Source organism: Erpetoichthys calabaricus, chromosome 8 (genome assembly GCF_900747795.2).
Source record: "Erpetoichthys calabaricus chromosome 8, fErpCal1.3, whole genome shotgun sequence".
Taxonomy (NCBI): domain Eukaryota; kingdom Metazoa; phylum Chordata; class Cladistia; order Polypteriformes; family Polypteridae; genus Erpetoichthys; species Erpetoichthys calabaricus.
In genome coordinates, this window is record NC_041401.2 from 47510799 (window position 1) to 47534240 (window position 23442).

At 36.4% G+C, this 23442-nt stretch overlaps 1 protein-coding gene across 1 annotated transcript in view; it reads right to left on the bottom strand.

Annotated features, from left to right (window-relative positions):
* The window catches only part of lrp1bb (low density lipoprotein receptor-related protein 1Bb), a 2167948-nt gene that overhangs the window by 228900 nt on the left and 1915606 nt on the right, over positions 1 to 23442 (bottom strand). The window lies entirely within an intron of this gene.

The following is a 23442-nucleotide window of genomic DNA, read 5'->3' on the forward strand; positions in this document are numbered from 1 at the left end:
TTGCCTCCTCTTCTACCAGAAGGAAAATACATAGTCATTAGGCAAACAGGCAGTTTGTTTTTAGACTATATGAAGAAGCTGAAATCATCAGAGAAAACTCAACCAAGCAACACTCAAATTTTAAATAAGGTGCCATAAACGATATCTCGCTGTAGTCTGTTTTGCAACAAATACCTTACAAGCTCCCATGCAGGAACAAACTCTGGGCAGAATGCCAGTCCATTGCAGGGTGCACTCAAGAATATACAAACACAATGGTGTCAATTCACACTGGAATGTTATTTGACCATGGGAGGAATATGTATACAATAAGAGATAACTCTGCCTCCATGTAAATACATTTCACTAAGGTATAAAAGTAGAGGACTGGAGCCAGAAAGAAATTTATTTGTGTAAGTCAATGAACTGTATTGTCTGACAGAGGATTTGAAGTGTAGATGGGGATTCACTGTTAACTGTATCATATACTGTAAAAAAGGTATATCAACTTGAGTGATAGGTGCCTCACAGGACAACATCTTCATGCACAGTATCCATATATCCAACTGTTTATTTGTTCTATGCTTTTATTTCAGAGCATGTTAAAACTGACGGTTGCTTTTGGCCCAGGTGAGCCTCTTTTTGTTATTTTCCAGTTTTGGCAATGGCATTCTTACTGCCACTCAACCTGATAAACCTAAAGCTCGAAGTTCTCTCTTCACATTTGAAAGTGATACTTTGACCACTGTCCTGCAAGGCATAAGCTGTTGACTCTCACAAACTTGTCTTCTGATCCTATTGTGGCTTTGGGTCAGTCAAAGTTCTTTTGGTGGTACAGGAAACTCTTATCACTGACACCTTGGCCTTTTTGCAATTTCTCTAAAGGAAAGACCTACACTTTTTAGCGTTACAATGGTCTCACTGTCTCTTTTTGTTAATTGTCTTTTTAACCATTATGATAGCACTTTACAATGCAATATCGTTCAAATAATCAGAGGGTGTAGCAACACAGTTTGTTAAAACACTGCTTTTATACAGGCAAACAGTTTGTAAGTAATCAACAAAAGTTGGGACACCAGTACGAAATGTTTACATCAACTTTCAAGACTTAATTGACTTCCATTGCTACAGAAAAGCTCATTTTAAGTATTGGGTAACCTAAACTTATTTTTCAAACTTTGACAATTTATTTCTTATCTTTGTATCTTTTCAGATTATTCACTAGACTTGAAATGCTTCAGTTTCAATAACTATATTACACACCAACATACAGTATATACAGTATTTGTCTCTCCACTAGATAATATTGTATTTATATTTTTCTAGAACTGTTGCATTATATAAAATAAATCTTTACAGGTATACAATATGACTAATTATAAGCGTAAATGCAGAGATACAAAATTCACTGATGCTATGGAAAATATTATTAGGTAACATTTAGTTCAATGACCATCAATGTGAGCTTGAAGCTGATACCCAGACTAGCTACGCATCTCAAAATCTTGACACAATAAATTAAATTATGAGCTTTGTAAAATTGCTCTAAATGTTTCATAGTTTAAAGTTTCTACTGGACACAGCTAAAAAATTTTTAGAAATGTTTCTGTTACCATTCATTCCAATGTGTTTCTGTTTATAAAAGCTGGATTGGTTTGTAATTTTATTTTTTAATTTTATTGAACTGTTACAGTTACATACAGTATTCTGCTTGTAGTGGGAAATTCTGTGTAAACAGTCTGTACTTCTTTGAAGAAATGCTATAAACTTAAATCAACACTGATATCAGGTCAACAGAAAATATTTGAATAGCCATATTTTCTGTCTATGCGTGTATACTGTATTATTACTGCCCAATTTTCTTGCTGTAAATCATTACTTTTATTAGAAGCTCTGTTTGGCATTTGCCTAAATTAATTAGAACACATATGCTTGTCATTTCTTGCAATTTAATTAAGTAGCTATGAACTGTACCCATAAATACCATGCTAATATATTTGCTTCCCAACCTACATTACAATTATCCTTTGTACTTTTGCTGTATTTAATATTAAAAACTAATGATTTTTTCATGATATTTTGCAGTTCATATGTTTAGACTAACCTGATGTTATTAATAGAAAATCTTTCATCTGTGCCTCTATATAATATTAATACATTTAAGATTAATTTACAATAAGGTGTCACAAACACAGAAATAGAAATTCTAGCTGAGCAAATGTCACTTCTACATAGAATATCTTACAACTTCAAGTACTTTCTTTTTATTTATTTATGTATTATTCATTTGGATTTCTACTAAATGTGATTTTTAAAAATATTTTCTTCCCGTTTTATGCCAGAACTAATACTAGATTCTTCAAAATACTCAATCCATCCATTAATCCTCAAACTAGCTTATTCCAATTCAGAGTCATGGAACTACAGCCTGTCCTCATATAATAATAATAATAATAATAATAATAATAATAATAATAATAATAATAATAATAATAATAATAATAATAATAATAATGCATTTTATTTATAGGGCACTTTACATTAGCAGCAAATCTCAAAGTACTACATAAAAAGGTTAAACAAAGGCAAAGCAAGATAAAAACAGAGATAAAACAACAATAATTAGTAGCGTTCTTGTTAGTAAGCTTTCCTAAACAGAAAAGTCTTTAGCTGTTTTTTAAAACAGCCCACAATCTGCTGTGTTCTTAGGCTCTCTGGTTAGGTATTTGCAAAACGGAGGTTTCTTGCAGTGGATTGTAGTATAATGAGTTCCTTGAGATATTGTGGAGCATTTCCATAGATACAATAAGTGAGTAAACAAACAGAGTTTATATTCAATACGAAAAGAAAGAAAATTTTAAAAGCAAGGAAGAGTTCTGATGTGGCAGCTACAGTCCCAGTGTGGCATTATGTAGATTTCTTCATAAACTTCTACTGAATAATTTGTTAGCTGAACATACTTCATGTTAGTGTGTCACAGAGCGGATGTACAGCATTGTTCATAATGGAACTCAGTTTTGTTTTAATTCTCTCCTCCACTACGACCCCCAAGGGGTCCAGATTAACCAAAAGCCCCATTTTTAGTGACTGGATTAGAGTTCAAACCAAGTCTCATAGGCTGTAAGGCAGAAGAGCTAACAAATGCAGCACCATGCTACCCTCTCTTTTAAAATGTACTGTCTGTTTAAGAGTACATCAGCACTTCAAAGGTTTACTGAGATTACATAGTAGATTACTGTGCTACAATTAATGAATTCAACTAAACATAATGAAGTTTTTCACAGCACAGTACATTGCAGGCTTCTACAATAAGGACTGAATCAAAATTAAAACAGAAATGCTTTTAGCTTTTTAGCCTTGGAAATGGTTGCACTGTTATTATTTTATGTCACAGTAAACACATCACATTTATGCTATAGTTTGAATCAGAAATGTGTTATAAAGTGAATTTGTAAAGAAGCTACTATATTAAATTTTTGAAGTGTTCTGTTTTTTTCCCCTAATGCAATTTTCTAAACAAGCCATATTTCAGCAAGGTGTGTTGTCAATTAGCAAAAAATACATATTTTGTTATCCTCAGATCTGTTCTGTTTTAAATGTAAAATGGATGAAGTATAGACTTTATTAGATATGAAAAGTAAAATGACATGCAGTGTTTATTGCCTTTGTTTTCAAACAATTTATTCTGTTCTCATGAATCTATTTAAATGTAGTCTCTGTAGAAGAATCTGCAAGGTTGTGTAGAATGACTATTCTAATTTTATACTTTACATTCTGGAGACTCCTGTATCGAATAATACACACTACTAATGACACCTTAAAAATAACATCAGAAACTGTTTGAACATAAGGCTTTTAGTTTCCTTTCTATTGTCGGACAGAACAACATTTTCAATGTCGTTTTCATCATAAGTATGAAATAGTACAGTATTTTTCATCTAGCAAAAATACAGTAGAAGTTCTGTGCTGACTGGTATAGCTGGTATCAGTAAGCTATCTATTATTTCATTCATTATACATATTATTCCAACAGTTCATTAGGCTATAAGCAATATTCTAATAGGACATAGTTAAGTTAGGCAGACCTTTATCTCAAAGGAATTTACAGTATCTGAAACATGGATATAGAAAAAAGTATGTAATACATAATTCCACACATACTGTAACATAAACCAAGAAACAAGAAATGCTGCAAATTATTATATAACCTTAATAAACACCTAAGATTATCATAGAAAAAATGTGGAATTCTGGCATTACACACTGTTAAAATTATAACATTCATGTTCCACATAACCATATCTACAGACCAAATGTGCAATTTAGAATACCAAATATAAATAACCCACTGTAAGCATTTGAAACTTTCAGAAAAGGAGATGGCTACCATGTGATAGGATGGAGCTTGCATTCTTGGTTATGAAGAAACTCAGTGAAAAAAGACGGCTACGTTTCAATAATTTTAGTATTTTTAATAATACTTTGGAGTTTTTTGAGGATAATCCTGTTTTCGAAACCAGCAAAAATGTAACAATGAGTTCAATAAAGGACTTGAAAATCAAAGTACAGTTCGATCTATGACAGTCACACAATAAGTAACGCGCATGTCAGAATTACCAAGAAGTAAATGTAGTGTATAGAGTGCAATGCAAAAATGCACATTAAATAATTAAGATTTGGCTCCTAACATTAAACAACATTACAATAAAAAGAGGGCTTTGAAATAAGATGATAATTTCAGTGTCAGTGTAATAACAAAAAGCCAAAAATTAAAGAAAAGAATACAAAGGACCAGGAAATGGCATTATCAAATGGGGAAAACAAAGGATTAGTCTTTTAATATGTAAAAGCATCAAATCTATAGGAGGAAAAATTCTGCTGCCAGTTGAAAAAAATAAGTAAAATGAGTACAACAAAAGACCTGGCTACCTATAAATCCTTTTCCTAAATAAATAACTACCCAGCAGTGAGTAGTGTCACATGCGAGTGCTTGGGAGATAGTTTAAGGGCTCAGATAATAGCAATTCTCCACCAGTCCAGGGGGTGGTGCTGTGTTATAATGCTCTCTCTTTTTTTACCTCTGCAGACCGGAAGATTGATGGCACTCTGTCAATGACATCACTTCCAGTGTTTGTCCACCTGGACCCACCTCTTCCTGCCCGGCAGCCATATGACCAGAAGAACCACCATCTTCAACAGTCTGACTAAAGGAAATCGGAAGACTCAATAGTTTGCACTTCACACGTGCTTTCTTTTACACATTTTGCGTGCATTTAATAGATGGGGTTGGCCTTCAAGGTGCCCCAAATCATTTTCTTTGTCCTGTGATATTCTTACAGTAGATTGTTTAGTAATTATCCATAAACAGTGAACACACCATGCCATTTTTTTTAAAACTGATTGTCCAATAATGTCATGTGTCACAATGCATGTGGTCACGTGGAAGAAACAGATGTCATCAATTTACACACAAAATCTGTGGTCAGTCAAATCTCGCAATGAAAATTGAATATGGCAATTTAATTAAATTACCATCATAAAAAGTAAACAATAAGAGAAATCAAAGTAAAATATCTAAAATGAACCAGATAATGACAGAAATGAAACAACCAAAAAACATCTAAATATATAAAATTCTTTTCGCATTTGAAATGGAAATTACATATGAGCGTTTGAAACGGAAATTATGTATGACCACAGAACATATTGCGTTTGAAATGGAAATTACATATGACCACAGAACATATTATAATAAATTTTTTTAAATTTCAGATACCCACAATGCCACCAAAAAAACAATTTATTGGGGAACTTGGGGAACCGTCAACATCGACAAAAAGAGTCAGGTTATACAGAGAAAGTGACACAGAAGCAGATCGAGAGAGAAGGCTCACTGATCAACGTATATGACAATCACAATTGAGGGCCTCACAAACACCTGAACAACATGCTGAACAGAATCGAATTTGATGGATGCAGTATTCACAGGCTACCACGTCACACAGGCATCAGGGTCTATATATGGAGGGATTCAATTATAACATTGAAAAAGATTATTGCCTACATCCAAATGTTACAACAGGAGAAATGGACATCGTATGTGAGTACTGCCAAGCAAAGAAGTTTAAATTTGAATTACGTGGGATGTGTTGTTCAGACAGCAAGGTGAAATTAACACCTTTAAGCCATCCACCTGAACTGTAGTTGTCTCTTATTTCTGGCACAAATCCACATTCAACTCATTTTCTACAGAACATTAGGAAATACAATTCGTGTTTTCAGATGACATCGTTTGGCACCACGGCTGCTACCGAAGAGTCTGGGTAATGTATCTTTACTTCTTAAATGTTAATGTTTAACTGTTTAATAATTTATACGCTTCTTATATGTTGTTCAAATTCTTTTATCAAAATATTTTACTGTTTAATAATTTATATTTATATGCAATGTGCTTCTTATATATTACTTCATATTCACATATGATAATGATGTTAATAATGTTGTTTATATTGATTTTTGTTATTGTAAATGCTCTTTATTTGTTGAAAAATAAAATTGGTAATTAACAAACTTATTTTATGAATACTGCATTTTATTTTTTTCCCTTGCACTCAGTGAGCGAAGCCACTAGGTAATCAGCTAGTTCTAAATAAAATCAAGACAGCAGAATTTGTTATTCAATGAAACTGATTTGCTCAAAGGCCTGAATACTTTTTCTAGGGAATATCTACAGGTATATATAGACAAATTCTCAAATCTACTTATTCCAGTTCAGAGGCATGGGTGGAGCTCTCACATTAATGTCACTATTGGAAGATAATTTAAAGTGCCTTCACAAAGTTGAAAATGCTCAATTTAATTATTTCAGCCAACCCCCAGTTTTACACACAGTCTGCAAACTCTTGATATGGGACACACTGCCTAAAATACAGGCATAATAAAAAAATACCCTGGTGACCTATATTACATATTTTAACTGTAAAAAGAAAAAACAGACAAAATCTGTTTAGTCCAATATAAAATTGTATTCTTTGAATGCCTGTTACACTCAAAAAGCATCTTGTGTTAAAGTATTAAGTATAAACTCTTCCTTCAGCAGTTTTTTTTCAGTTGAGGCATGGAAACATATAACCTTTACTTTAAAGTTTTGTTTTGTACTTTTACCTTAGATTTTAACTTAGATTGTTTTATAAGTTGATCTGAATAAACATTTCTGTTAATTAAATAATACATTTCAGCATATTCAGTTGCTTCTTTTGTAAACTAAGTAAAGACTCACCATACCTTAATTTATATAAAAGACAGAGAGGACAGAAAAATTGTTTTTTTTTTGCTGTCTAGGAGTAAAAAAATATAGCTTAGAAAAAAATTAAAAAGAGTATGTATCGCATGTTTAATAAACCATTAGTGATTTTGTGTTAATCTACTTGTCTTTGCTTTCTTTTTGATTACTTCATTCATAATGAATCCAGTTTTAGTGAAGTGCTGCAATTTTAAGTGTCACATTTGTTTGAAAGCTGCAGTCTTCACATGTGTTTAAAGCAACACTGCATGAGTCAAAGGGACTTTATGAGTTACAGATCCAAAAGAAAGTAAAAATATAAAAAAAACATTGCATGTGCTACAAAAGTGCTATATATTTAGCACCCAGAATATGTAACCTATGTGTGAATATATTCAAATGTATAGTTATTTTTAAGATGAAAATTCAACATTTTCGGCTAATACAACAGCTTTTGTCATGTTATTACTAAGAAATGCATGATAACTTTGAAATGTGTGGTTCTGTAACTCTAGCTCAATCTACCATCTCACACAAGAATGAAAAGTGGACAGTTCAGAGCAAGAAAATGGCTGACAGGGACATGTCATTTGGCAAATTATGAAAATTGACATTCTCTTAAAGGTAGAAATTTTCAGAACTGACTTCTATATACAACATTAACTTGCATATGAAGTCACCCTTCATGGGTGCTATGAGAATCAACTAATGGGTAAAGCATCTTGGGATACACAGACATTGCTGATCAGCTCTGCAATGGTTGTCTACAGACAGCTCAAATTGAGAACAACAAAGAATGAAGACCGAATGAGCTCATCAGGAAGTTTCAAGCACTTACCCATTTACAGTACTAATTTGTTCCTTTTCACTCCTGAAAAAGAGCGCATCAATAGGGTCAAAAATTACATCTAGCCGTGCTTAGCCAAAATAGTATTCAACACCACCAAGGCTCAATATTTATGTCTAGTGTGGAAGACTGACTTAATGAGAGGCAGAATTATATTATTACAATAATATAGTTTAAGGTACTAATACTCAATGATTATGGTGTCAGAGAGTGATGAGGTGCCACCTGTAATTAGTGCATGCATTGCACTCTGTTTATGCGACAATATTGACTTAGGAACCTATGCCAACCAGAGAAAGAGCAGCAGATGTTGAAAGAATGCACTGTACAGTCCAATATTCAACAACAAAATCTTTCAACTTGAAGTTGGACAACATGTGGTCAAAGGAACAACACAAAGTCTCTATACACTGCAAAAAGATGTCACAGTGGTAAAAATACATCGGTCAGGGTAGGGGGGTTCTGCAGAAGTAAGAAAGTATTATGAACTTTTAAAAATTCTCTATTTACATGTCTATTGAAAAAAAATTAAAATTCATTCATTTAGTATGACCCTCATATTTTAAACAGTTCAGTCAGACAGCCAATTCTGTCCTTTCTCACTGTTCTGATTTATATTAAGATCCATGGTCAATGATTGTCTTCACAAATGTATTGTGCCTAACCGCTTGCCCAGTGTTCTTTTATATTTGTTGGGACAGAAGAGAGCATTTAACATTCATATGCAAAGCATCAGTGTTAAACATATTTTAGTTATAATTATGTTTATGATATTTTCATTGTCCTTATCTAATGAAAGTCTAATAATAATTAGAAATTTCCATGATGGTTTAAGCATAACACTTTTTATGTTAACTCTGACAATCATTACACTATAAATAAACTTTAACTGTTGAAAACATATGGTTTAGTTACTGTAAAAATACATATTATATTCATTCTTTGCACACTATTCCTATAACTGAATGATATGCAGTATACTGTATGTTACAGGTGAGCTGGAAAATCTGCCTTATGGCAACTAGCCCAGACTTTTGGCAAGGGGCCCAGCTAAGTGCAAAGCATGGCAATATTTTTCAAATAGCCTAGGATCATTACAATGAAGCTGAAATGTGTGCATATACTGCATAAGCACAAGAATTAGAGAAAAAAGATTGAAATATCAGAGACTACTCTGAAGGTTAAAGACAAAACATGTCCATAAAAATAGCTCCCATGTACTTTAGAATAGCTTGAAAGATCCCTGTTAAGCAAGCATTATTTTTCTAATTTTACATGAGATTATTCATCTTTTTGCCATTGAGAAGTAGAGACTGATGATGAATTTTTTTTCTAAATGAGTAACATTAGCTGCTGAGCAAACAAAATGACAAAAAACAGTTGCATTAAAGTAGATTTTGAAACTGCATGTTCCATTTGGAGTAATTCCAAAAGCAGGAATTAGTGGATGAGGAAGTTTAATAGTCTTCCAACCAAACAGCAGATGTACAGTGAGGTTGTATTACAGGACTGTTCCAAAGTATGTGAGAAAGGGAGAATGATGCTTAGGGGCACCTCTTATAAGTGATATGTATTCTTCAGTAGAATATAAGGGTTCTGAAATTGGAATGTTGTAAATGTTACATAATTTATAATTACATAAGTGCATGATTTCCATTAGAAGAGTAAAGCTATAATGTCACGAGTGCAAATGTTAGGACTGTGAGATGAATAGGAGTCGAAACAAAGCTAAATTGTAACAGGAGGCCAGGAGAAAACAAGCATCAAAACCCAAAACAAAACCCAGACTCATGGTTAGAAATCATAGACAAAAAAAGAGACCACAGAAACAGAAAATAATAATAATAATAATGAAAACAATCTTTGAAAACTTTTGTTTTTCTTGGACAATTCCATAAATTTGGACAATTCATTGACCTTAGGAAGTACACTTTATACACCATAACCTCTGCTGTCACTCGTCTATAAACGCAAAACCACTAGCAGCTGCATGGCAACCAATAAACATAATTGCACCAAACAGCAGTTTACGTATGAAAACAAGAAGATGCATGGTGTCACGGGAAGAAAAAAAAAATTGAATTTCTAAATCAAAAAACAAATATCAGGAATACTTGTGGACTATGATGTTTGCTGATGATATTGTGATCTGTAGCGACAGTAAGGAGCAGGTTGAGGAGACCCTGGGGAGGTGGAGATATGCTCTTGAGAGGAGAGGAATGAAGGTCAGTAGGAACAAGACAGAATACATGTGTGTAAATGAGAGGGAGGTCAGTGGAATGGTGAGGATGAAGGGAGTAGAGTTGGCGAAGGTGGATGAGTTTAAATGCTTGGGATCAAGAGTACAGAGTTACGGGGAGTGTGAAAGAAGTTAAAAAGAGAGTGCAGGCAGGGTGGAATGGGTGGACAAGAGTGTCAGGAGTAATTTGTGGCAGACGGGTATCAGCAAGAGTGAAAGGGAAGGTCTACGGGACGGTAGTGAGATCAGCTATGTTATATGGGCTGGAGACGGTGGCACTGACCAGAAAGCAGGAGACAGAGCTGGAGGTAGCAGAGTTAAAGATGCTAAGATTTGCATTGGGTGTGACGAGGATGGATAGGATTAGACATGAGGACATTAGAGGGTCAGCTCAGGTTGGATGGTTGGGAGACAAAGTCAGAGAGGCGAGATTGCATTGGTTTGGACATGTGCAGAGAAGAAATGCTGGGTATATTGGGAGAAGGATGCTAAGGATAGAGCTGCCAGGGAAGAGGAAAAGTGGAAGGCCTAAAAGGAGGTTTATGGATGTGGTGAGAGATGACATGCAGGTGATGGGGTGACAGAGCAGGTATCCTCTGATGAATGCACTTTTGGCTGCACAATTAACCTTGAGGGCAGTACATTAATAATTGCACACTTCAATTTCAATACACAGTGCAGCCAAATAATTATTTGTACACTTTGAAAAAATGGTCTAAAATGGAAATGAAATTGAGGATATTGAAGAAACTTTAAAAAGTGTCTAACATTTTACAATTACTTGTGTGTTATGTAAAGAAACAGGAAAAAAATAATAAACCATTTCATTGATAGTAGGAGGACACTTTCTTATTTAAGTAAACTAATAGTAAATGCTAAAATGTGTGTTGCTAAAAGGCCTAATGACATGTTTTAAGTAAGGTAATATGAAAAAAAAACGCAGTTTATTAAGAAATCTGACCTATGTACTTTTTGTTTTGGTAAAGTGGAGATTAAGGAAATTAAAATGACAGAAATAGAAGGATAATAGTTTCATATTGTAGGCAAGACAACTGTACTATGAGTCACCTTGAGGTCTAAACCATTTTTGTTTGAGGATTTAAGCCTTATCAATGTAAACACATTGTTTTTTTTTAATTATTTTACAAGTAAGAGACATGAATAGAAGTTGTTTCAAGGCCATTGAAGAAAGAACTTTAGAAGAAAATGGGAAAATATGACACTCTGCAGTCTTCACTGACAGGATCATTAAAGTGTACCAATGTTGTCACTCCCTGGAAACCTTTTCCCCATTTGGTGGTAGTGCAGAATGATCTGAGTCAACTGTATATGAATTACAAAGATGAGACACTTTCATTGCACAATGGGGTAGTTTACTGGCAAGGGGCTGACTAAACAAAGGGAGCCACCAAGATTGTACAAGGTAGTCCCACAGCAAACCTCTACCTAAGGCAAAGTATCAAACTGGAAGTGGCAAAGCACCACTGGCAGCAAATATAAAAGAAATATATTGCTAAGTGCAGTAGACCCTGTCATGCTTGGCGTCCCTGAAGTGAAACCTCCTTGGGGCCTAATGCAATTGAGAGAGCATTAAAAGAGACATGCAACACTTCTCCGGGTCATCAGACGTGGGCAATCCACTGTGTCTTGGCATGGAGTGAATAACTTTCTACTAACAGCGACAGAGAAAGACTACAAAAAGCTGATAAAGGCTCCCAGGATTCCCTGGCTAATAAATGGCAGCATGTGATCCCTACAGGGGGAAGCTGGGACTGTGTGGCTTATTTAAGGGTAAAAATGAAAGATCCAGCAGATTGCCAGTATCCTCCTGCTTGCCCATTAGGGGCAGCACACAGTCCCTGAGAAGGGGTGTACGGACACAGAGAATTTCACTTGAGAATGCCTGATTCCTTTTAGTTCAGTTTTGTAGTTTTAGTAAAATGTATTGAAATTCTACCATTTGTATCAGTTTGCTTAAGGTTTATCTTGACTTGTGCCAGTATTTTATGTATCATTTTCATGGGTGTCATTGTACTTGTTGTTTGTTAATGATGTCCAGATTACTAGATCTGTAGCCCAATCATTTAGAACTATCGAAAACAAAGATCGGTAACAATCAAACACTAAAGCAGTACAAGGAAAACACAAGAAAAACAAAAATAAACTTCTATTTAGTTTGTTGACAACTTTATTTTGACATTGAATAAGATTTTCAACTTTTGCGTGAATTTTGCCTAAATGATATAGTTGACTACTGGGATTGACCCTTGACTGTACTCCTGACTAAGCACATGTGAAACCCGTGGAGTTCAATTCGCATTGAATTTGGTGAAATTGCGGAAATGTTCAGGAATGTCACTGAACTCATGGAAATGCACTGAAGACAACGATGAAGGAGGAACTAAACTAGTTTAAAATGGATTATAATGATGCAGTGGTCTTTAAGAGTCCCTGATGGCTAAAATTGTGTCTGACAAATATTGTGGCCAAAATGTGACCTGAGCTATGAGGCAGCAGTCCTAACCACTGAGCCCCAAACAAAAAAAGGATGTAGACGGAACAATAACCACAAACAAAATCCGACAAAGTGTCACAAACTTAGAACAAGTGAAAAAAAAAATCACTCACAGAGTTACAGTCATTTTGTGGGTATGCACTGGCCCACATGTATTTTAACTCTTTTAAGTTAATTTGCAATTTCTGCACAATTTACATTATTTATTTATTGATTGACTGATTGCTTTATTTGTCCTGTGAATCTGTATCTATGTTTTTATGCTTCTGCTACTGTACCGTATGTATCTAAATTTCTCCTTGGGATTAATAACATTTATCTAATCTAATCCAATCTAATCTGCAAACAGATGTTTTATTCACAGATTACAATAGCCACCGGGTTTTATAAAAATAAACTAATAAAAAGGTTAGTTGAAAAAGGCACTCTCAAAAGAGAAGGATAAATGAACATTTGCAACCATTTGTCATTTTTCCTCAGTATCCTTGTGGTCTGGTAAAGTAATTTCGGTCAGCTGCAGTCACTGAAGTGAGGTGTGGTTTGTTTGTGAGACTCAGTGCCAACTGGGAGTCAACTGCTGTGCTGTCCTGTCCTTGATATTTGGTTGGTTTGAACAGGGGAGGCTGCTTGTGGATCAGAATCTAAAATTGGTGTCAGTTTGTCAGAGTACATTTGAGCAGAGTTAGTTTTCAGTCTCTATTTTCTTGGTTTTAATTATTTATTGTGTTTTAAATGAAGGTATACTCTCACCTGCGGGTCAGTTGGGGGCAATATCTGGAGATCAGACTGAATTTAAAACACGTTTTTTAAAATTTGGTTCGGGCTAGGGGCTTACAAGAGGTTTAAGTATGGATTTCTTCTTTTTTTGTTTATATCATAAAGCATTTGAATATTTTTTGTCTGCTAATATTGAGTTATTAATGTATTATTTACTGTATGCAGTTTGCTATTAAGCTTGACTCACATGTATATTTTTTCTTTTTAACCCTTTCAAAATTTACCTTTAATCAGATTGTTCATGTTTTACAGTACAAGGTTTTTTTTTTTTTAAACCATCTCTAATTTGTAGCAATAAATAACTTGACAGGGTGGTGTGGTTATTATAAAGTTGTTTTTAGGGGATGCTACATTAAGTTAATCAGGAAGGCTGCATCTGTTATAGGGAATAGCCTGGACTCTCTGGAGGTCATGGTAGTGTGAAGGATGTTGACTGATCTTGCTGGCTATCATGAACAATGTCTTCAACACTCTGCATGACATCCCCGCTGACACTTGCAGAGCACTTTCAACATAAGACTGATTCCTCTGTGGTGCAACTGAAATGCCTAATGCCCTGTTTTAATATTGGTTTTAGGAAAGCAAGTTACCTGACAGAAATCTAAACTACTGGAGCATGCACACTACAAACAAATTGTATCATGGTCAGGAACCGGAGCAGGCACTAAGCAGTTTGAAGTGATAACACCAACCACTGCATCAACTACTTACATTTTTTTTTTCATTAATCAACAGACATTTATATCTTTATGCAGTTAGCTTGTGCAGTAGTTTACACCTTTCGTTTTTATGACACCTCACTGTCAAGAAGCAAGAGGTACAGAAAATAGAAACAGCTAACACTATATCAACATAAAGAACTTGTTCAAGAACCCAGCCACAGGGGATGCACAAACCAGTGTGTTTCTTTGTGCCCATCCCAGGCCTGGATAAACGGGAAGAGTTACATCGGGACGGGCATCCGGTGTAAAATTTTGCCTGATCAATATGCAGACAACAAGGCAGATTTCAATACCAGATCAGTCAAGGCCTGGGTTAACAGTGGCAACTATCAGTACTGCTAGCCAACAGGGTGCTGATGGAAATTGGGCTACTGTTGGCTGAAGAAGGAGCAGAGGAGGGGGAAAGCATGTTTAAAGGGAGGAGGAGAGGAGGAGGGTAAAAAGAGCGGAAGTGAAGGTAGGATGTTTGAATGTTGGCAGTATGAGTGGTAAGGGGAGTGAGTTAGCTGATGTGATGGAGAGAAGAAAGTTCGATATACAGTAATCCCTCCTCCATCGCGGGGGTTGAGTTCCAGAGCCACCCGCGAAATAAGAAAATCCGCGAAGTAGAAACCATATGTTTATATGGTTATTTTTATATTGTCATGCTTGGGTCACAGATTTGCGCAGAAACACAGGAGGTTGTAGAGAGACAGGAACGTTATTCAAACACTGCAAACAAACATTTGTCTCTTTTTCAAAAGTTTAAACTGTGCTCCATGACAAGACAGAGATGACAGTTCTGTCTCACAATTAAAAGAATGCAAACATATCTTCCTCTTCAAAGGAGTGCGTGTCAGGAGCACAGAATGTCACATAGATAGAGAAAACAATCTCTAGCAAACAAATCAATAGGGCTGTTTGGCTTTTAAGTATGCGAAGCACCGCGGCACAAAGCTGTTGAAGGCGGCAGCTCACACCCCCTTCGTCAGGAGCAGGGAGATAGAGAGAGAGAGAGAGAGAGATAGAGAGAGACAGAGTTTGTTTTTCAGTCAAAAATCAATACGTGCCCTTCGAGCTTTTAAGTATGCGAAGCACCGTGCAGCATGTCGTTTCAGGAAGCAGCTGCACAAAAGATAGCAACGTGAAGATAATCTTTCAGCATTTTTAGACGAGCGTCCGTATCGTCTAGGTGTGCGAACAGCCCCCCTGCTCAATCCCCATAAGTCAGGATCACAGAAAGTCAGCGCAAGAGAGAGAGAAAAGTAAGCAATCTAGCTTCTCAGCCATCTGCCAATAGCGTCCCTTGTATGAAATCAACTGGGCAAACCAACTGAGGAAGCATGTACCAGAAATTAAAAGACCCATTGTCCGCAGAAATCCGCGAACCAGCAAAAAATCCACGATATATATTTAAATATGCTTACATATAAAATCTGCGATGGAGTGAAGCCGTGAAAGGCGAAGCGCGATATAGCGAGGGATCACTGTATTGTGCATGCAGGCGACTAAATAGAAGGGAAGTACGCCCAGGTGGATCGGAGCTGGATTCAAATTGTTCTATCATGGTGTGGATGGGAGGTGAAATGGGGTAGGGGTTATCCTGAAGGAACAGTACGTCAAGAGTGTTTTGGAAGTGAAAAGAGTCTCAGATAGAGTGATGATTGTGAAGCTGGAAATTGAAGGTGCTATGATAAAAGTTATTATTGCATATGCCCCGCAAGTTGGGTGTGCGATGGATGAGAAAGAAGATTTCTGGAGTGAGTTGGATGAAGTGGTAGAGAGTGTACCTACAGGAGAAAAATAGGTGGTTTGAGGAGATGATGGTAGGTATGGTGTCAAGGAGAGGAACGCAGAAGGTCAGATGGTAGTGGATTTTGTGAAAAGGATGGGCATGGCTATGGTGAATATGATTTTAAGAAGAGGGAGGAACAAAGGATGACATATAAGAGTGGAGGAAGATGCACACAGGTAGATTATATCCTATGTAGAAGGGTCAGTCTAAAGGAGATTGTAGACTGCAAAGTGGTGGCAGGGGAAAGCGTAGTTAGGCAGCATAGGATGGTGGCCAGTAGGATGACGTTAAGAGATCAAGAAGAGGAGGAGAGTGAGGGCAGAGCCAAGGATCAAATGGTGGAAGCTGAAAAAAAAGGAAGTCTGCAAGGTTGAGTTCAGGGAGGAGGTAAGACAGGAAATGGTTGGCAGTGAAAAGTTACCAGACAGCTGGGCAACTACAGCAGAGTAGTAAGGATGACAGCAAGAAGGGTGGTTGGTATGATACAGAGGAAAGAGGAAAAGGAAACCTGGTGTTGGAATGGGGAAGTACAGGAGAATATACAGAGGAAGAGGATGGTGATGAAGAAGTGGGATAGTCAGAGAGATGCAGAAAGTAGACAGGAGTATAAGGAGATAAGGCATAAAGTGAAGAGAGAGGTGGCAAAGGCTTAAGAAAAGGTGTATGATAAGCTGTATAAGAGGTTGGACACTAAGGAGAGACAAAAAGAACCTGTACCGACTGGCTAGACAGAGGGACAGAACTAGGAAGGCTGATAAAGTATAAAGATGGAAAAATACTCACAAGTGAGGAGAGTGTGTTGAGCAAATTGAAAGAGTACTTTGAGAACCTGATGAATGAAGAGAATGAGAGAGAGATAAGGTTGGATGATGTGGAGATAGTGAATCAAGAAGTGCAACTGATTAGCAAGGAGGAAGTAAGGACAGCTATGAAGAAGATGAAGAATGGAAAGGCCATTGGTCCAGATGACACACATGGGGGTGTTTAGGAGAGATGGCGGTGGAGTTTTTAACCAGATTATTTAATGCGTTCTTGGAAAGGGAGAGAATGCCTGAGGAGTGGAGAAAACGTGTACTGGTACCGATTTTTTAAGAATAAAGGGGATGTGCAGAGCTGTCGTAACTACAGAGGGATACAACTGATGAGCCACAGCATGAAGTTATGGGAAAGAGTAGTGGAAGCTAGGTTAAGAAGGGAGGTGATGATTAACAAGCAGCAGTATGGTTTCATGTCAGGAAAGAGCACCACAGATGCAATGTTTGCTCGCAGAGGGTGTTTATGGAGAAGGATAGAGAAGGCCAGTAGGAGTTGCACTGCATCTTTGTACCCTGGAGAAAACATATGACAGGATGCCTAGAAAGGAGTTGTGTTACTGTATGAAGAACACGGGAGTGGCAGAGAAGTATTTAAGCGGTGTACAGGATATGTATGAGGGAAGTGTGACAGTGGTGAGGTCTGCTATACGAGTGATAGATGCATTCAAGGTGAAGGTAGGATTACATCAGGGACTGGCTCTGAGCCCTTTTTTATTTACAGTGGTGATAGACAGGTTGATAGACAAGATTAGGCAGGAGTCAGTGTGGACTATGATGTTTGCAGATGACATTGTGATTTGTAGTGAGAGTAGGGAGCAGGTTGAGGAGACTCTGGAGAGGTGGAGATATGCTCTTAAGATGAGATGAATGAAGATCAGTAGGAACAAGACAGAATACATGTGTGTCAATGAGAGGGAGTCAGAGGAGTGGTGAAGATGAAGGGAGTAGAGTTGGCAAAGGTGGATGAGTTTAAATACCTGGGATCAACAGTACAGAGTAACAGGAAGTGTGAAGAGAGGTGAAGAAGAGAGTGGAGGCAGGGTGGAGTGGGTGGAGAAGAGTGTCAGGAGTGATTTGTGACAGACAGGTATCAGCAAGAGTGAAAGGGAAGGACTACGGGACGGTAGTGAGACTAGCTACATTGTATGGGTTGGAGACGGTGGCACTGACCAAAAAACAGGAGACAGATCTGAAGTGGAAAGAGTTAAAGAAGTGAAGACTTGCAATGGGTGTGGTGAGGATGGACAGGATTAGAAATGAGTACATTAGAGGGTCAACTGAGGTTGGATGGTTTGGAGTCAAATTCAAAGAAGCACGATTGAGTTGGTTTGGACATGCTAGATATATTGGGTAAAGGATGCTAAGGATGGAGCTGCCAGGTAAGAGGAAAAGAAGAAGGCCTAAAAGAGGTTTATGGATGTGGTGAGAGAAGACATGCAGGTGATGGGGTGACAGAGCAGGTATCCTCTGATGAATGCACTTTTGGCTGCACAATTAACCTTGAGGGCAGTACATTAATAATTGCACACTTCAATTTCAATACACAGTGCAGCCAAAAATTATTTGTACACTTTGAAAAAATGGTCTAAAATGGAAATGAAATTGAGGATATTGAAGAAACTTTAAAAAGTGTCTAACCTTTTACAATTACTTGTGTGTTATGTAAAGAAACAGGAAAAAAATAATAAACCATTTCATTGATAGTAGGAGGACACTTTCTTATTTAAGTAAACTAATAGTAAATGCTAAAATGTGTGTTGCTAAAAGGCCTAATGACATGTTTTAAGTAAGGTAATATGAAAAAAAAACGCAGTTTATTAAGATATCTGACCTATGTACTTTTTGTTTTGGTAAAGTGGAGATTAAGGAAATTAAAATGACAGAAATAGAAGGATAATAGTTTCATATTGTAGGCAAGACAACTGTACTATGAGTCACCTTGAGGTCTAAACCATTTTTGTTTGAGGATTTAAGCAAGAGTGAAAGGGAAGGACTACGGGACGGTAGTGAGACTAGCTACATTGTATGGGTTGGAGACGGTGGCACTGACCAAAAAACAGGAGACAGATCTGAAGTGGAAAGAGTTAAAGAAGTGAAGACTTGCAATGGGTGTGGTGAGGATGGACAGGATTAGAAATGAGTACATTAGAGGGTCAACTGAGGTTGGATGGTTTGGAGTCAAATTCAAAGAAGCACGATTGAGTTGGTTTGGACATGCTAGATATATTGGGTAAAGGATGCTAAGGATGGAGCTGCCAGGTAAGAGGAAAAGAAGAAGGCCTAAAAGAGGTTTATGGATGTGGTGAGAGAAGACATGCAGGTGGTGGGTATAACAGAGCAAGATGCAGAGGACAGGATGATATGGAAAAAAATGATCCGCTGTGACAGCACCTAATGGGAGCAGCTGTGAGAAGAAGAAGAAGAAGAAAGAACCTGTTAAGGAATAGGCCAAAAATTTGCCATGAGAACAGCCTCCATTCTTCTTTGAATGTTATACAAGTTCTGAACTGTGTGCAGTGGGATACTGCACCACTGCTCAAGAAGGAAGGTTCTTTGAGGGATGAAGAAGGTGGAAATCTGCTTAGCATTTTGTACAGGAGAACTTTCCATAAAGGTTAAAAAATGTCTAGATCATATAATTGGAGGAGGCCATGGAGGGAGTTTGATATTCATAAAATCAGTCTTGAATTGGATTAAAAGTGTGTATAGGAATATTACTATCCTGGAATTGGCAAACATCATGAGGAAACAGTGTTTGCACCAAAAGATGCAACTGTGTCTGTAAAATGGCCTTATACTTTGTTGTGGTTATACAACCTTGAAAAGTTTTTGACCTAATGACTGTCATGGATGGCTGAATAACATTATATGTCTTCCGCCATGCTTAATAGTTGGCAACAAATGCTGTGGGTTGAAGGTATCCATTAGCTTTCACCAAATTTAAACCCAACTGAATGTAGGAAACTTGGTAAACACAACTCATCAGACCTGGTTATGTGTCCTTTTGAGATGACCTGGATACAAATGGTTCCCAAATAACAGATCCACACATATCAGATTTGTGAAATCTCACAACAGAGAAATGTTGTCGAGACCCTGTCACAAAGATGATGAGTGAAAATTTAGTACCTATTTCTTAGGGTATTTCTTAGCTTCTGTGAAATTCCAAATTTTATCTATTGATCTGATTTGCTCACATATGATAATGTTAATTAATTGTCCAACCACCTATGTGTCTTTCCAAGGCTGATAACTCTGCAAATTGAAAATGAATGGAGATGGCCTTGGAGATGAAGCAAATACTGTCAGAAATGAGGTAAGTCAAAACTAAAAGAACAAACCTTCCAAAACCACCAAAGTCCACAAGACTTACCAAATCTCATTGTCAAAATGTTCTATAGTCCCAAATGCCTTTTAGACCAAAGATAAACACAAACTAGCACCTATAAATTTGTTTTAGATTAATATAGCTTTTTATTGTGCTTAAACATTGTTTACACGATTCTGTCAATTTTTTGATCCATTTCTATTGGTGTGTTGCATACAGTTTCACACTATCACAACATAAATGTGTACAAAGGAAGATCTAGATATCCACAGTATCTGAGCACTTTTTCAGTAAACCAGCTTTAAACAGGTTTAAGGGTTGCAGAAAGGCAGGCTCATAAATACACCCATATTTACTTTTATCTACAAACATAACGTGATTTCTGTATGTCAGCATTAAAAGAGACATCTACTGACACAGGAAGAACATGGAAATTCCACAGAGAAGCAGTTTAGGCTAGATGTTGAACTTAGGCCTCCAGAAATATAAATATATAATTGACATAAATATGTGTAAACATTGTGATGTGATGTTCAGGAAATTCTGTGGCTGCACAATTTCAGCCTTTACATTTATTTCTATGTGACTTTCATCTAATGAGATGTACAAATTACAAGGGCACACTTTAAAACAATTGCTTCCATGTTATTACAACTGGATCCCTGGCAGGTTAAGTGACTTGCTGAGTGTCACACAATGAGTTTGTTGCGGGGACTTAACCAGCATAATTGTGGTTTAAAGTCTAATGCCTTAGCTGCAGGTGCACACTGCCTGCCAACGTTTTTTGTGAAATGCGCAGATATTACTAATCTGCAAACCAAACACCTATTTCTTGGAAATTCCTCAGTATCTAAGGCTTTCTGCTTTAAATTGCTTTCAGCTATTTCATACAATTATAATTTAAAATAATATTAGTAAAGCACAATTTTTTGAGCTTGTATACTGTGAAAAGGAGGGCAGCATTATATTAAGAATGTATTTTTTTGCAAAATAAGCTTTACTACCTCAAAGGAATGTTATAGCTTACATCTAGGAACTGATTTGATTACTGTCAAAATACTTTATGCAGCATAAAGTGTGCCCATTTAATTAAACTTATATTAATAGTTCACAGATTTTATTCCTTATTCAGCATTGTAAAAAGGTTCTATCTATCTATCTATCTATCTATCTATCTATCTATCTATCTATCTATCTATCTATCTATCTATCTATCTATCTATCTATCTATCTATCTATCTATCTATCTATCTATCTATCTATCTATCTATCTATCTATCTATCTTGTGCCTAAATTGAACAGTCTTCTGAGATGTGTCCTGTGGCGGTTGTGCCCTCTCTGACCCTGCAGTGGGCAAAGGATACTTGACTTCTACCATTTTTCTACAAGTTCTCATCAGAACTTAATGTACCTCTTCTAACAGCAAGCACACCAAATGTTGATTTCTGCTAGTTGTTAGTGTATATGTAATCTGCATGATCTAATTTACAAAGTGTTGCCTTGTATCACTCTCTGCAGCCCCTACAACAACTGATAATGGTGGAAACAATTATATGTTTTAAGCTCCCTAATGTTATTAGATGTATATCAGTACTTATTTAATATTTTGAAGAAATATTTAAAACCACAATCACTCCTTTCATACATTTCTGAAGCCCTTTTCTCCCTAACAAGAGAGTTTTGAAACACTAAAGCATAAACCAAACATAAGCTATTAAAAATTAGTTCCTTCACAATGTTTTTTGTTTTTAACAAATCTTAGAGTTTTCATTATCTCTGCATCCTGTTATAAATACTTCATAAACCTGATGAGAAATATTAAATGAAAGTGTGTTTTATCATAATATAAGATGTTTAATGTATCATGGGGTAAGGCCAATATGATATAAATTATTAATTTACACATTACAATTGTGCGTCCCACAATGAATTCCCAAGCTTATTGCAACATTCATGAAATTCTAATTTGATCCGAGTTTTTCTGAAAGGTGTATAATTTTAATTACACTATTTCTCTTCTGTTTCCCTATCCATGTATACTATACAGGATCCTATGGGGCCAAGGAAGTGTTGATCTGACTAAGGTACCTTTGGGGTTGGTAGCCATCATATAGAAAGTCAGGACCCAAGTCAATTACACATGTTGACCTGAGATATTTAGGATTTCAGGGAGGAACAGGCCCCATGCCTGGGATTGGCTCCAGCAGACCCCCATGACCCTATAGTTAGGATATAGCGGGTTGGATAATGGATGGATGGGTTATGGTGGCTAGGTGGGCTTATGCATCTTTGAAAATGAGTGCAGATTTATTTTTGTTTCTTATAAGTGGAGCCACAAAACCCAAAACTAAGACCTGTGGGATTCTGCAGTGCATTGACAAGTCCAGACAGCCCAGAGGTAATTCTGAGACTTAATGTAGGAATTAAACATTTCAGGAATGTTAGATTCTTAGGGTCTTCCAGAAAAAAAGGAATGATGAGGGAAAAATACAATAAAATAAGAATAAAGTAAAAAATAAATTACAACTTAATAAATAAAAAATAATTCAAATTCCATACAATATAATAAGGATAAAGTAAAAAAATAAATTACAACTTAATAAAGAAAAAAAAATTCAAATTCCTAACTAGTAATGCTGGCTTAGACACCTAAATATGTGACCTGTCACTACTGTAGTCATAATGTACATAATCTCCAAGTGCAAACATCATCAGTAAATACAAAGCTAATTCCTGAGGAGCATCAAGTGAATATAGATACTCCTGTCCGGGAAGCTGGCAGGCTACACCAGTTACGCTTTGAAGTTGCTAAATTCAAATTCAGGAACCGACACACTGCAAACTAATGGCCAAATCCACAGAACAAATGACATCTGTGTCATGCACCTGGGAGGAAAATGGCTTTAAATGTGGTAATTTCCAGCAGAGCAGCTAACATGGCTTTAGGCGACCACATTGTCTAGTCTTCTAATGTTCAATCTTGACAATTCAGCATGTGTGATCTATACCAATAAATTCTTTCAGGTGGAACAGTCACCTTAAGCAACGCAGTACGCTAAAAAACTATTTTTTACTGATGGCTGCAAAATTCCTTTTAGAAATTTTCCTGACTAAATATATTACATTCTGTTGTGCTGGTTGGTTAATCATACACACAAGCCTA